Source organism: Capra hircus, chromosome 1 (assembly GCF_001704415.2).
Source record: "Capra hircus breed San Clemente chromosome 1, ASM170441v1, whole genome shotgun sequence".
NCBI lineage: Eukaryota > Metazoa > Chordata > Mammalia > Artiodactyla > Bovidae > Capra > Capra hircus.
Window position 1 is genome coordinate 132547219 of NC_030808.1, and position 15757 is coordinate 132562975.

Below are 15757 nucleotides of genomic sequence, written 5' to 3' on the forward strand. Positions count from 1 at the left end.
TGTAAGTCTACATGCCAGCCCTTATTTCCAGGCCTCCAATTTCCATCCCTCAAGGCAACCGCTATCAGTTTCTCTGACATACATGCATATGGGAGCATTTATATATTTTTTCCTTCTTATTTTCCCTCCAGCACAGTGCACCACACACTGTTCTGGAACTTCCTGATGATCACTCCACATCAGGATAGTAAAATATGTATCACATATTTACTGATGTCACCTACTGATGGTCTTTTAGATTGTTTCCAGAGTTTTGCTATAGCAAGCAATCTTGCAATAAATATCTTACTACAATTATCTGTCAACTCACTGTTCATGTTCTTTGCCTATTTTCTTACTGGATAGATGTTTTTATATAAAGGACTTTAGTCCTTAGATTATTACCTGTGTGTATCAATCTTTATTTTATGGCTCCGTGGTTTGGAATCTTGCTAGAATGGCCTAGCTAGAAAGGTCTATCTTCTCCACTCTACACATGGACTCAAACACATGTTCACAAGAGCATGACTCATAACAGCCAAAAATTAGTAACAGCCCAATGCCATCAAGTGAATCTCAAAATAATTATCCTAAGTGAATGAATGCTTTTGAACTGTGGTGTTGGAGAAGACTCTTGAGAGTCCCTTGGACTGCAAGGAGATCCAGCTAATCCTAAAAGAGATCAGTCCTGGGTGTTCTTTGGAAGGATTAATGCTGAAGCTAAAACTCCAATACTTTGGCAACCTCATGCGAAGAGCTGACTCATTGGAAAAGACTTTGATGCTGGGAGGGATTGGGGGCAGGAATAGAAGGGGATGACAGAGGATGAGATGGCTGGATGGCATCACTGACTCGATGGACATGAATTTGGGTGAACTCTGGGAGTTGGTGATGGACAGGGAGGCCTGGCGTGCTGAGATTCAAGGGGTCGCAAAGAGTCAGACACGACTGGGCAACTGAACTGAACTGAAGTGAATGAAACCAGCCCCATGGCACAAAACAAACAAAAAGAGAGTACATAGTGGAAGTCCCTAGTGGTCCAGTGGTTAAGAGTCCACCTGCCAATGCAAGGGACATAGGTTCAATCCTGGAAGATCCACCCTGCAACTAAGCCCATGCATCACAACTACTGAAACCCACGTGCATAGAACTCATGCTCTGCAACAAGAGAAGCCACCACAATAAGAAGCATACACCCACAACTAGAATAGGCCCTGCTTATCGCAACTAGAGAAAGCTCATGCACAGCAACAAAGACTCAGTGGAGTCAAATATAAAGTAAAATAAAATAAAATTTTAGAAAACTGTGAATGAAAAAAAAGTACATACTTTTTGTATATATTTTGTACATACAAAATGTTATTTTGTAAAATGTCATTTTGTATGATTCTGTTTATATCAACATAATATTCTAGAAAATGCAAATTAATCTAGTGTGATAAAAGCAGATGAACCTGAGGACAGGGCTGGGAGGTAGGATGAATTACAATGATACATGAAGAAACTTTGGGAAGTAATGGCTGTGTTCATTATCTTAATTGTGGTCATAGCTTCATGGCTATAAACATGCATCAAAAAACTCTTAATTACACAACTTAAATGTGTACAGTTCACCATATATCGATTATATCTCAAAGTTGTAAAATATGTGGAAATGCAAAGGGTCAAGAATATCCCGTATCCATATGACTTAAAGAAAATAAGGGGGAACAACTTGCTGTACCAGATATTAGCATTTGTTATAAAGCCATTGTTATTGATAGTATCATACTGACTGCCATAGAGATAAGCAAACAGATTGAGAAAGCGCAGTAAACACTCTTGATATGTGGACATTTGATTCGTGACATAAATGACATTACAGAGCAGGAAACAACGTTCTTTTCAATATAAGGCTAGATGTCAACCAGGTTCCTGTATTGGAAAAAAAATTTTTTAATAAATCAAACTAGCCTCTATGTGTAAAAGCCACTCCAATTTTAGATGAATATATAAAACACAAAATAAAAAAGCCTCTAGAAAACAGAAAGTATCTTCATGACTTTAGGGTTGGAAAAGCTTCCAGAACTTAAACACACTATCCATAAGGTATTCATTTGACACTGGTTCTCCTATCAAAAGGGCACAGAAGCCAGCTTACAGGGACTCCCACTGGCTAAGGGAAGGACGATTTGAGCATCAAAATAATGATAGTGATGGATTATAAACCACTCAGTAAAATCTGAAATCCATGAACCTATACTAAGTCAATGAAATGAACAAATGCCCAAGAAATGCAGGGCTCTTCCTTAAAGTAGAATGCCAATTAATATGAAGCAAGTGGTGGAGCTAGAAAATAACCACCTTGTAAAGACGGTTTGGACAGGAATAATCGATAGATAATCAAGGAGCAAAAGTATAACGTGGAACAGTTATATGGCCTCAAAGCATCTTTCCAGTGAGAATCAGCTACAAAGGAAAAACAGTAACTACACAGTGGCGAAACCAGACAACACCAAAACAATGATCAAATTAATATCATCAATGAAGGGCAGATGGCCACCACTTGCCTCCAGATGTGATCATCTAAGCAATACAATATCACTAATGTAGCAGACAGACTGGGATATCTAATCCGAATCTGATCATGAGGAAATGTCAGAACCCAAACTAAGCAACAACCTATGAAATAATTCATTCTGCAGCCTTCAATGTCATAACAAAGAATCTGAGGAATTGTCACAGGGTAAAGGAAATTAATGCAATATAACAACTAAATGCAATATGTGATCCTGAAATAGATCCTGTACTAAAGAAAATGCTATAAAGGACATTTATGGGACAACTGACTGAACTGGAATCTGCTTGGTAAACAAAAGTATTACATCAGATGGACTACATGTTAGTCATATACAAAACAAGCTTAAGAAATTTTTAAAAATTGAAATCATACAAACTATCTTGTTTGATTACAATGGAATGAAACTGGAAACAGAAAGAAAACTGGAAACTTACAAATAGATGGAAATTAAACATCACACTCTTTAAACAACCAATGAACTAAGATGAAATCAAGGGAAATTTTAAAATATCAAGAAATGAAAACATACAAAAATTTATGAGATACAGCAAAAACAGTGCTAAGAGGAGAAATTAAAGCTGTAAACACTTACACTAAGAAAGTTCTGAACCCAACTTTACACCCTAAGGAGCTTAACAAGAAAAAAAGAACTAAACCTCAAGAGCAGAAGGAAGGAAATAAGTATTAGAATTGAGATAAGTGAAAAATAGAAAAAATAGAGGGAAGAAAAAAATCAGTAAAAACCAGAAGTTGGTTTTTCAAAAAGATCAACAAAATTGACAAATATTTAGTAAGATGGATAAATATTTAGCAAAAAGAGACTCAAATTACTAAAATCAGAGACGAAAGTGGGGGGACTTTCCTGGTGGTCCTGTGGTTAAGAATCCACCTGCCAATGCAGGGGACACAGGTTTGATCCCTGCCACAATTACAGAGCCCACACTCTAAAGCCCAGAAGCCACAACAACTGAGGCATGCACACCCTAGATCCTGTGCTCTTCAGTAAGAGAAGCCACTGCAATTAGAAGCCTACCCATCACAACGAGAGGAGCCCCCACTCACCTCACTACAACTAAAGAAAGTCCACATACAGCAATGAATATCCAGCACTGTCCAAGACAAAAAAAAAATTTTTTAACAAAATGAAAGTGGAAACATAACTACTACTTCTACAGAAATAAAAAGATTATAAGAGTCCTATGAACAATTCTATACCAAGAAGTTGAATAACCTAGATGATATGGACACATTCCTAAAACATACACTCTTACTACCAAGACTGAATCATGAAAAAGTAGAAAATCTGAATAGACCTGTAACTAGTAAGGAGACTCAATCAGTAATCAAAAACCTCCCAAATGAAAGCTCAAGACCAAGTGGTTTCACCATTGAATTCTACCAAATATTAAGAAAGATTAAACACCAATCCCCTCAAACTCTTTCCAAAAAACTGAAGAGGAGGAAATATCTCTTAATTCATTCTGAGACCCAGCATTACCTTAATACCAAAGCAGACAAAGACACTACAAGAAAAGTACAGTTCAATATCCCATATAAACACTGACATAAAAATACTCAACAAAATACTAGCAGACCTAATCCAACAACATTTTATAAGGAATTACACACCAAAACGAAGAAGATTTTTTTCCTGAAATATAAGGATGGTTGAACACACCAATAACAATGTAATATACCACATTAACAAAAAACAAAGAAAAAAATTACATGATCATCTCAATGCAAAAAAAGCCTGACAGAATTCAACACTCTTTCATGATAAAAAATATTCAGAAAACTAGAAAGAAACTACTTCAACATGATTAAGGTTATTTATGGAAAACCTACAGCTAATATACTCAATGGTAAAAGATTAGAAGCTTTCCTCTAAAAACAGGTACAAGGTAAGGATGCCTGTTTTCTCATTTCTATTCAACATAGACCTAATAAAAAAAAAAAAAAAGAAAAAGAAAAAGGCATCTAAATCAGAAAGAAAGAATAAAATTATCTGTTTGCAGACAACATGGATTTTATATGCAGAAAACCCTAAAGATTACACACAAAGTTAGAATGAACAAATTAAGTTGCAGGATACAAAATTAACACATCAAAATCAGTTGCATTTCTGTACCCTAACAATGGAAAAATCTGAAAAGGAAGTTACAAAAACAAGTTCATTTACAATAGCTTCTAAAAGCACTTAGGAATAATGCAAAAAGGCAAAAACAAAAAATGAAAACTTGTACAATGAAAATTACAAAACATTTCTGAAAGAAATTAAAGAAGACATAACGGAAAAGACAGCTATTTGTGGATTGAAAGACTCAATATTGTTATAATGTCAAAACTACCAGAAGGAATATACAGATTCAATGTCATTCCTATCAAAATCCCAATGACATTTTTGAAGAAATAGAAAAATCCATCCTAAATTTGATGTGGAGCCTCGAGAGACTCTGCATGTAGTCAAACAATATATTTTTTTAATTACAAATATCCTTCATGAATATTGACATAGAAATCCTAGACAAAATATGCACAAACCAAAGGAGAAATTAAAAGGTTTATACACTATAATCAAGTGGGACTTATTCCTGGAATTTGAGAATGGGTCAACGGACAAAAATTAATCAATGTGATATGCCACCTTAATAGAATGAGGAAAAAAAAAAAAAAACAAATCATCTCAATTGATGCAATAAAAGAACGACAGTCAAACAATTTTTTAAATGAACTAAGTTGGAGATCTCACACTTTCTGACTTCAAAACCTACTGCAAAGCTATAAAAATCAAAACAATGGAACTGGCATAACAGCAGACATACAGACCAATGGAACAGAATAATTAGCCCAGAAATAAACCCTTCCATACTTGGTCAAGTGGTTTTGAACAATGATCCTTAGACCATTCAATGGAGAAAGAACAGTCTTTCCAACAAATGGTGCTGGAATCCAGCATTATGCTGGAATCCTGGGCATATATTCAGAGAAAACTCTAATTCAGAAAAAATACACGCACTACAGTATTTATAATAGCACTATTAACAACAGCCAAGACATGGAAGCAACCTAAATGTCCATCAAGAGATGACTGGATAAAGAAGATGTACTAAATATATACAATAAAATACTGCTGCTGCTACTGCTGCTAAGTCGCTTCAGTCATGTCCGACTCTGTGCGACCCCACAGACGGCAACCCTCAGCCATAAAAAAGAATGAAAGACATCCCTGGTGATACAGTGATTAAGACTCCATGCTTCCACTGCAAAAGGCACAGGTTCAATCCCTGATGGAGAACTAAGATCCCACATTCTACTTAGTATGGCCAAAATTTGTTTTACTAAAAATAAATAATAAATAAAAGAATAAAATAATTGCCATTTGCAGCAACATGGATGGATGTAGACATTATCATACAAAGTGAACCAAAGAAAATGAAAGTTAGTTTCTCAGTCGTGTCTGACTGTTTGCAACCCCATGAACTGTAGCCTGCCACTGTCCTCTGTCATTAGAATACTCAAGAAAGACTACTGGAGTGGGTTGCCATTTCCTTTTCCAGGGGATCTTCCCAACCCAGGAATCAAACCAGGGTCTCCTACACTGCAGGCAGATTCTTTACCATCTGAGTCACCAGGGACTAAGAGAAAGACAAATATCATAGGATATTACTTATATGTGGAATCTAAAATATGATACAAATGAACTTATTTACAAAACAGACCCCTAGATATAAAAAACAAGTCTATGGTTACTAAAGGGGAAGGAGTAGGGAGAGGAAAAAATTTGGAGTTTGGGACTGACAGATACACACTACTATATATAAAATAGGACAGCAAGGACCTACTCTAGAGCACAGGAAAGTAAATTCAATATCTTGTAATAAACTATAATGAAAAAAAATACTGCTGGGAAAACTAGATCAGTCAGTCAGTCAGTTCAGTCTCTCAGTCGTGTCCGACTCTGCGACCCCATGAATCACAGCACGCCAGGCCTCCCTGTCCATCACCAACTCCCAAAATTCACTCAAACTCACGTCCATAGAGTCGGTGATGCCATCCAGCCATCTCATCCTCTGTCGTCCCCTTCTCCTCCTGCCCTCAATCCCTCCCAGCATCAGGGTCTTTTCCAATGAGTCAACTCTTCGCATGAGGTGGCCAAAGTATTGGAGTTTCAGCTTTAGCATCAGTCCTTCCAATGAACACCCAGGACTGATCTCCTTTAGGATGGACTGGTTGGATCTCCTTGCAGTCCAAGGGACTCTCAAGCGTGTTCTACAACACCATAGTTCAAAAGCATCAGTTCTTCGATGCTCAGCTTTCTTCACCGTCCAACTCTCACATCCATACAAGACCACTGGAAAAACCATAGTCTTCACTAGACGGACCTTTGTTGGCAAAGTAATGTCTCTGTTTTTTAATATGCTATCTAGGTAATGATAACTCTGTATGCGAGACAGCAAAAGAGACACAGATGTATAGAACAGTCTTTTGGACTCTGTGGGAGAGGGAGAGGGTGGGATGATTTGGGAGAATGGCATTGAAACATGTATAATATCATATGTGAAACGAATCACCAGCCCAGGTTCGATTCATGATACAGGATGCTTGGGGCTGGTGCACTGGGATGACCCAGAGGGATGGTATGGGGAGAGAATTGGGAGGGGGGTTCAAGATGGGGAACACATGTACACCTGTGACAGATTCATGTTGATGTATGGCAAAACCAATATAATACTGTGAAGTAATTAGCCTCCAATTAAAATAAATAAATTTATATTTTAAAAAACCTGATTAGATAGAAATTGAAAAAAATTAATGTGCTATCTAGGTTGGTCATAACTTTTCTTCATGCAAAAACATGAAATTGGACCTTATGTAATACCACGTACAAAAATTAACTCAAAAGGACCAAACATAAGAGCTAAAACTATACAACTTAGAAAAGAAAAAGGGGAAACTCTTGTGACACTGGAATTGGCAAGATTTCTCAGGTATGACAACAAAAGCAGAGATAACAAAAGTACACAGACTTCATCAAAACTAAAATATTTTGTGCAAAAAACACTAACAGAATAAAAAAGGAGCCCACAGAATGGGAGGAAATATTTTCAAAGATGTATCTATTAAACTGTAATATCAAAATATGTAAAGAACTTCTACAACTCAACAACAACAAAAACAATCCAATCAAGAAGACATAGACATCTCCAGAAAAAGATATGTGAAAGTGAAAGTGTCAGTTGCTCAGTCATTCCCAACTCTTTGTGACCCCATGAACTGCAGCCCACCAGGCCCCTCTGCCATGAGATTTTCCAGGCAAGGATACCGGAGTGGCTTGCCATTTCCTTCTCCAGGGGATCTTTCTAACCCAGGGATCAAACCCATGTCTCCTGCACTGCAGGTATGTTCTTCACCAAATGAGCTATCAGGGAAGCCCCTACCAATGGCAAATAATATGAAAAGAGGCTCAACATCACTAATTATATTAGGAAATATAAATGAAAACTACAACAAGATACCACTTCACACAAACTAAGATAGCTATCATCAAAACAGAAAACAAGTGCCAGCAAGGATGTGGAGAAGATGGAACTTTTGTGCATTGTTGGTGGGAATGTAAAATGGTACAGCCACTGTGCCATTGTGATGTTCCCTCAAAAGATTAAACAGAATTACCATTTTGTTGAAAAGGCAAAAAGATAGGACGTTGAAAGATGAACTCCCCAGGTCGGTAGGTGCCCAGTATGCTACTGGAGATCAGTGGAGAAATAACTCCAGAAAGAATGAAGAGACAGAGACAAAACAAAAACAACATCCAGTTGTGGATGTGACTGGTGATAGAAACAAAGTCCAATGCTGTGAAAAGCAATATTGCATAGGAACCTGGAATGTTACATCCATGAATCAAGGCAAACTGAAGTGGTCAAAGAGGAGATGGCAAGAGTGAAAGTCGCATTTTAGGAACTAAGATGGATCAGCTAACTAAGATGGACTGGAATGGGTGAATTTAACTCAGATGACCATTATATCTACTACTGTGGGCAAGAATACCTTAGAAAAACTGGAGTAGCCATCATAGTCAACAAAAGAGTCCAAAATACAGTGCTTGAATACAATCTCAAAAACAACAGAATGATCTCTGTTTGTTTCCAAGGCAAACCATTCAACATCACAATAATCCGAGTGTATGCCCCGATCAGTAATGCTGAAGGGGCTGAAGTTGAACACTTCCATGAAGACCTACAAGACCTTCTAGAACTAACACCCGAAAAAATTGTCCTTTTCATTATAGGGGACTGGAATGCAAAAGTGGAAAGTCAAGAAACACCTGGAGTAACGTGCTACAATTCACGGGGTCGCAAAGAGTCGGACATGACTGAGCGACTGCACTGAACTGAACTGAACTGAAGGGTACAGAAATGTAACAAATTTTTACCACATTAACCATTTCTTATGTATATTCTATAATTTTTTTTAAAGTATTATATCTGGACTTCGCTGATGGCTCAGTGGTTAAGAATCCACCTGCCAGGGCAGGAGACACCTGCTGGATCCTAGGTCAGGGAAGATCCCATGTGCCTCGAAGCAAATAACCCCACGCACCGTTATCTATTGGCAGGAGACACTAGCTGGATCCTAGGTCAGGGAAGATCCCATGTGCCTCGAAGCAAATAACCCCACGCACCGTTAACTATTGAGTCTGTGTTCTAGTGCCTGGGAGCCGCAACTACTAAGCCATGTGCCGTAACTACTGAAGCCCACACACCTACAGCCCAAGCTTCACAACAAGAAAGTAGCCCCTGCAATGAGAAGCCCAAGCACCACAACAAAAAGGTAGCCCCAGCTCACTGCAACTCAAGAGAAACATGTGCGGCAGAGACCCAGCACAGTAAAAAATAAGTCAACAATTTTTTAAAAAGTATTATATCAGTGTTAAACTTCTAGAATTTAACAACTGGTTATATAAGTTCTTAAGAATTATGCACTGAAACATTAAAAAGGTAAAGGGGCGTGATATATATATCCCATTCTCAGTTAAGAATTCTGTACATTTGAAATTTCAAGATAAAAAGATTTCTTTTTTAATTCTGCCCAAAGGATAGCATTGAGACAGCAAACTTCACGTCACAGAATTAGAGAAAACAGGCGCAACATACATAGTTGATACTTATATCCAGACCATATAGGGAACTGCTAAAAACCAGTAAGAAAAAAAATGAAAACCTCAATCTTTAAAAACGGGCAAAACCAATGAACAGGCATGCCACAAAAGAAACATAGAAATGAATTCCCTGGCAGTCCAGTGGTTAGACTCCTTGCTTTTAATTCTTGGTCAGGGAACAAAGATCCCACAAGTCACACAGCATCGACAAAAAATAAATAAATAAAAGAAACATATGAAAAGGATTCAACCTCGTCAGTCATGTAAATGCAAATTAAGACAAGAAGAGACCACACCACATGTACACTGGCATTAATTAAATTACGTCAATAAAAGTGCTGGCAAGGACATTAGCTCAGTTCAGTCACCCAGTCGTGTCCGACTCTTTGTGACCCCGTGGACTGCAGCACGCCAGGCTTCCCTGTCCGTCACCAACTCCCGGAGCTTGCTCACATTCATGTTCTTCAAGTCAGTGATGCCATCGATGCAGTCGGCAAGGACATAGAACAAGTGAAATTCTCACACACTACTAGCAGAAGTGTACCTTGCTGCAACTTCTTGGTCACAAGTGTTACCTAGAAAAGCTGAAGATATGTATATCCTATGACCTTGAGAAACTGAAACATGTATGCAGCAAGATACACGTGTAAGAATGCTTACATCAGCATGATTTGTAATGGCTATACCACTATTAAAATGAAATACTTTTACAAAGTACATGGATAAACCTTAAAAGCACGAGTCACAGTCACACATGAAAGAATGTATATTTACTTTAAAGGTAAAATAGGCAGCATTACCCCACTGTTTAGTGAGACATAAATAAAATTTTAAACCAAAAAGCAAAGCAAATTTTTAAATTATCATAAAAGTTGAAATAAATACTTCTAGGCAGGATAGATAGAGACAATAGTGATTAGGAGGGTAATGAGAGCAGGGTTCCTGGAGGGGCATTTCTTTCTTTTTTTTAATTTTTTGGCTGAGCTGAATGGCATATGGGATCATAATTCCCTGACCAGGGATGAAAAACCACACCCCCTTGCAGTGGCAGCACAGAGCCTTAACCACTGGACCACCAGGACCATTTCTCGATCTGGGTATTATATACATGAATCTGTACTTAATAATAATTGCTTTACATACTTTATGTACTTCCCTGAGTATGTACTACATTAGAAAATTTAAAGTGTTCAAAATCTGGGGGACTTCCCCAGTGGTTCAGTGGTTAAGAATCTGCCTGTCAATTCTGGGGACATGGATTCCATCCCTGCTCCAGGAAGATCCCACATGCTGAGCGGCAGCTAAGCCCATGTGCCACAACTACTGAGCCTGTGTTCTAAACCCTGTGCACAAGACAAGCCACTGCAATGAGAGGTCCACATGCCTCAACTAGGCAGTAGTTCCTGCTTGCCCCAATTAGAGAAAGTCTCTGCACAGCAAGACCCAGAGCAGCCAAAAATAAAAATAAGTAAACAAGTAAATAAATAGAGTATTTAAAAATTTTTAAATTAACTGGAAGAGGAGGCTGAGACAGAAGCAGGAAAATCAGTTAGAAGGATTCTGCAATAACCCTCAATGGGGTGTCTGACTCAAAGTAATGGCAGTGTAAGTAATAAGACGTACATGCCAATTTGATTATGCTTTAGATTATATCCTAAGGTAGAGCAAATATGATTTCTGACTGATTGAACTTGGAATTTGACAGAAAAATATGAGTCAAAATTATGCCAATGTTTTTGACCTGAGCCAGTGGAAAGCTGGTCTTGCCATTTATTGAGACGAGGAAGGCTACAGAAGAGCACTTTGGGAAAGGTTCATGAAAGATCTAAACCTATCCATTTTGAGAAACCCACTAAAGTCCAGATGGAAATGTTGATAGGAAACTGAATGTTTAGTCCTGGAGTTCAGGAGACAGTTCCATCCTAAAGAAATAGGTTTGAGAGCTGTCAGCACACAGATATTTAAAGTCTTGAGATAGGATAAGATCACCAAGGGAATGAGAGAATTGCTAGAAAAAAAACAAGAGAGTATAGTGCCCTGATGTTTCAAAGAGGAAGAAGTGGCGAGATGGGTCAAGTGCTGCTAGAAGATCAAGAAACATGAGGATTGAGAAACGTCCACTGGATTTAGTGATACAGAAATCGTTGGTGTCTTTGATAAGAGAAACTGATACTATCGATGACCCTGAATAGAATAATATCCTTTTCATCCTAAATTAAATGTCTAAGTATATTTGGCTTAGATGGTAAAGAACCTGCCTGTAATGCAGGAGGCCGAGGTTTGGTCCCTGGATTGGGAAGATCCCCTGGAGAAGGGAATGACAACCCACTCCAGTATTCTTGCCTGGAGAATTCCATGGACAGAGGAGCCTGGCAAGCTACAGTCAATGGGGTCAAAAAGAATCAGACATGACTGAGCGACTAACACACACAAGCATATTTAGATTTATTTCTCAATTCTGTTCTGTTCCCTGGTCCACTTATTTACTACAGAGAAGGCAATGGCAACCCACTCCAGTACTCTTGCCTGGAAAACCCCATGGACAGAGAAGCCTGGTAGGCTGAAGTCCATGGGGTCACTAAGAGTCAGACATGACTGAGTGACTTCACTTTGACTTTTCACTTTCATGCATTGGAGAAGGAAATGACAACCCACTCCAGTGTTCTTGCCTGGAGAATCCCAGGGACGGGGGAGCCTGGTGGGCTGCCATCTATGGGGTCGCACAGAGTCGAATACGACTGAAGCGACTTAGCAGCAGCAGCTACTTATTTACAAACTGACCAAACAGCTTTAGTTATTTTAGCTTTATAATGTATTTTCTCTCCTGGCAGCACTAGCCCTTCATTGCACTTCCTTCATGGTATATCTATTTTTACACTGTGGTTTTCCCCCTAATACGAACTTTATATTTACCTTGTCTAGTCCTTTAAAGGAGAATCTGCTAGCATTTTTACTGTACTCTCATTAAATACATGGGAAATTTAAGATGCAGACTGGTTAAGGCTTAATGATTAGTTGTGGAGGACGAGAAAGAGGAGGTAGTACCAATACGTAGGTATTAAAATTCTACCAGTGAAGAATGGAATTCAGTTCAGTTAAAACACAAGATTAAAAGACAAAGCATACAAAGTCAACATAGAAATCAGCTATACTTCTACATACTATATACAAAATATACACTATATACAAAATATCTGAGAAAGAAATAAAACCAGCCTATTCACAATAGCATCGAACAATTACAATAATTTAACCAAGGAATTGAAAACTATAGGACTTTGATGAAAAACACCAAAGAAGACACAAATAAATGGGGGAGGGAAACCCATGTTTATGGATAAAAATATTGTCAAAATGTTCATACTACCCAAAGCCATCTATAAATTCCAAGCAACTCCTATCAAAACTGCAATGGCTTTTTTCAATAGAAGTCTGTCATGGCATAAAAAGGGAAACACAGACTAATGGAACAGAATCAAGAGCCCAGAAACAAGCACTCACATATACAGTCAATGAATACTTGACAAGTGAGTCAAGAATACTCAGTAAGGAAAAGATAGTCTCTTCAATAAATTTACAATGGGAAAACTGGATAACTGCATGCAGAAGGTGAAACTGGACTTGGACCCATATCTTACACCTCTCACAAAAATTAACTTAAAATGAATTAGCAACTTAAAAACCTGAAGCTGTAAAACTTCTAGAAAAAAAACATACGGGAAATACTCCCTAACACTGGTCTTGGCAATAATTTTACGTATGACACCAAAAGAGGATGCAACAGAAGTAGAATAAATGTGAGGTTTCCATAGTGGCTCAGTGATAAAGAAACCGCCCGCCAATGCAGGAGACACAGCTTTGATCCTTGGTCTGGGAAGATCACACATGCCACCAAGCAACTTAGGCCATGCTCCACATCTGCTGAGCCAGCACTCTTGAGCCCACACGTTGCAATTACGGAAACCCTCACACCTAGAACAGCAATAAGACCCAGCACAGCCATAAATAAATGAATTTTAAAATACAAATTACTAAGTGGGACTATATCAAAGTAAAAAGCTTCTACAGGGCAAAAGAAACAATCAACAAAATGAAACAGCAACCTACTGAATGGGAGAAACTATTCGCAAATCATATATCTAATAAGGAGTTAATATTCAAAATATAGAGAGAACTCAAGCAACAGCAAAGTTTTCCTGATTAAAAAATGGGCAAAGGACCTGAACAGGTATTTTTCCAAAGAGAATATAAAAATGGGTACATGAAAAGATGCTCATTATCACTCATCATCAGGGAAATGCAAACCAAAACCATGATGAGGTTAGAATGCCAATTACCAAAACACCTGTTAGAATCCCAATTACCAAAAAGTCAAGAAATGACAAGTGTCAGTGAGGATGTGGAAAAAAATGGAACACTTGTGCACATTGGTAGGAATGTAAATTGATACAGCCATTGTAGAAAAAAATATGGAAAGATTCCTCAAAAAGCTAAAAACAGAACTATAAAATGATCCAGCAATCTCACTTCTGGGTATATATCCAAAGGACCTCAAAGAGATATCTGCATTTCCATGTTCAATACAGCATTATTCACAATAACCAAAATACAGAAACAACCTAAGTGCCCACCGATGGATGAATGGATAAAAAAAAAGTGTCACACACACACACACACACACACACACACACACACACACACAGCATTATCCACTGGATATGCATATCAGTGAAGAAAATGTGACACATACATACACACAACCACACACAGAGAAATATCAAGCCATGATAAAAAAGGAAATCCTACCATTTGTGACATGAATAGACCCTTAGGGCACTTTGCTTAGCATATGCTAAGTAAAATAAATCAGAGAAAGAGAAATACTGTTTGATCTCATTTATATGTGGACTCTAAAACAGCTGAACTAGTAGAAAAAGAATGGTGGTTACCAAGTTGTGGGGGGGGGCGGGCATGTTAATCGAAAGATACAACCTTGCAATTATAAGATGAATAAGTTCTGGGGATTTACTGTACAACATGGTGATTAGTTATTAGTAAATATCATATCATATACTGGAAAACTGCTGAGAGAGTAGATCCTAAATGTTATCATCACAAAATAGGAATGGCATGTATGCAAGGACTATGGGGGTAATCATTTTGCAATATCAAATCAACATGTACACCTTAAACTAGAACAATGTTATATGTCAATTATATCTCAATAAAACAGGAGAAAATGTTTTAAAATCCCAGCATGTAAGTAGGGAGAGGAGGAAAGAAGCCTTTAGCCAGAGGAACTGATCCCACACCTCCATTCCTACCAGGCAGGAAGACCACTAGGGTAGCACCAGGTAGGTATGGCATACACAGATTTAGTGGGCAAAGTTCAAGGAATCTGCTTTGTTCAGGAAGTAAGGGATGTGGTCATCTTAATTTTTTAAAGCCCTACCTAAACTGAACATTGAACTTTTAGGTTGTTTTTAATCCATCACTAAGAAAAAATAGTTGAATCAAGGGGTAAGGACTCTGCTAAATCTTATTTCCTAATGCCAAAGAGAAAAGTGTTTCCTATGTACACTCCCTGTGTTTACACTGCTTTCATCTGGGATGATTCTCTTTCATTTTGCACACTAATTTGTCCTGACATTTATTGCTCATTATGTTTAAAAATATTTTAAGAGAAAAGACTTTTTTAAGTATCAGGGTAAGGGTAGTTATACACATATGATTTCAAATAGGTTTCTTTTAAAAATCATTTTTTTCAAAGGCTACATATTGCATGATTCCATTTATATGACTTTTTAAAAAATGTGGACCATTTCTAAAGTCTTTCCTGAATTTGTTACAATATTGCTTCTGTTGTTTATGTTTTGGTTTTTTGGCCATGAGAACTAAGGGATCTTAGCTCCCAGAAAAGTATGTTAGTCGCTTTCAGTTCAGTTCAGTTCAGTCACTCAGTCGTGTCCGACTCTTTGCGACCCCATGAATCGCAGCACGCCAAGCCTCCCTGTCCATCACCAACTCCCGGAGTTCACTCAGACTCACATCCATTG

The 15757-nt window shown here is 37.9% G+C and overlaps 1 protein-coding gene across 1 annotated transcript in view; it reads right to left on the bottom strand.

Annotated features, from left to right (window-relative positions):
* The window catches only part of PCCB (propionyl-CoA carboxylase beta subunit), a 96078-nt gene that overhangs the window by 56483 nt on the left and 23838 nt on the right, over positions 1–15757 (bottom strand). The gene's annotated exons all lie outside the window — the stretch shown is intronic.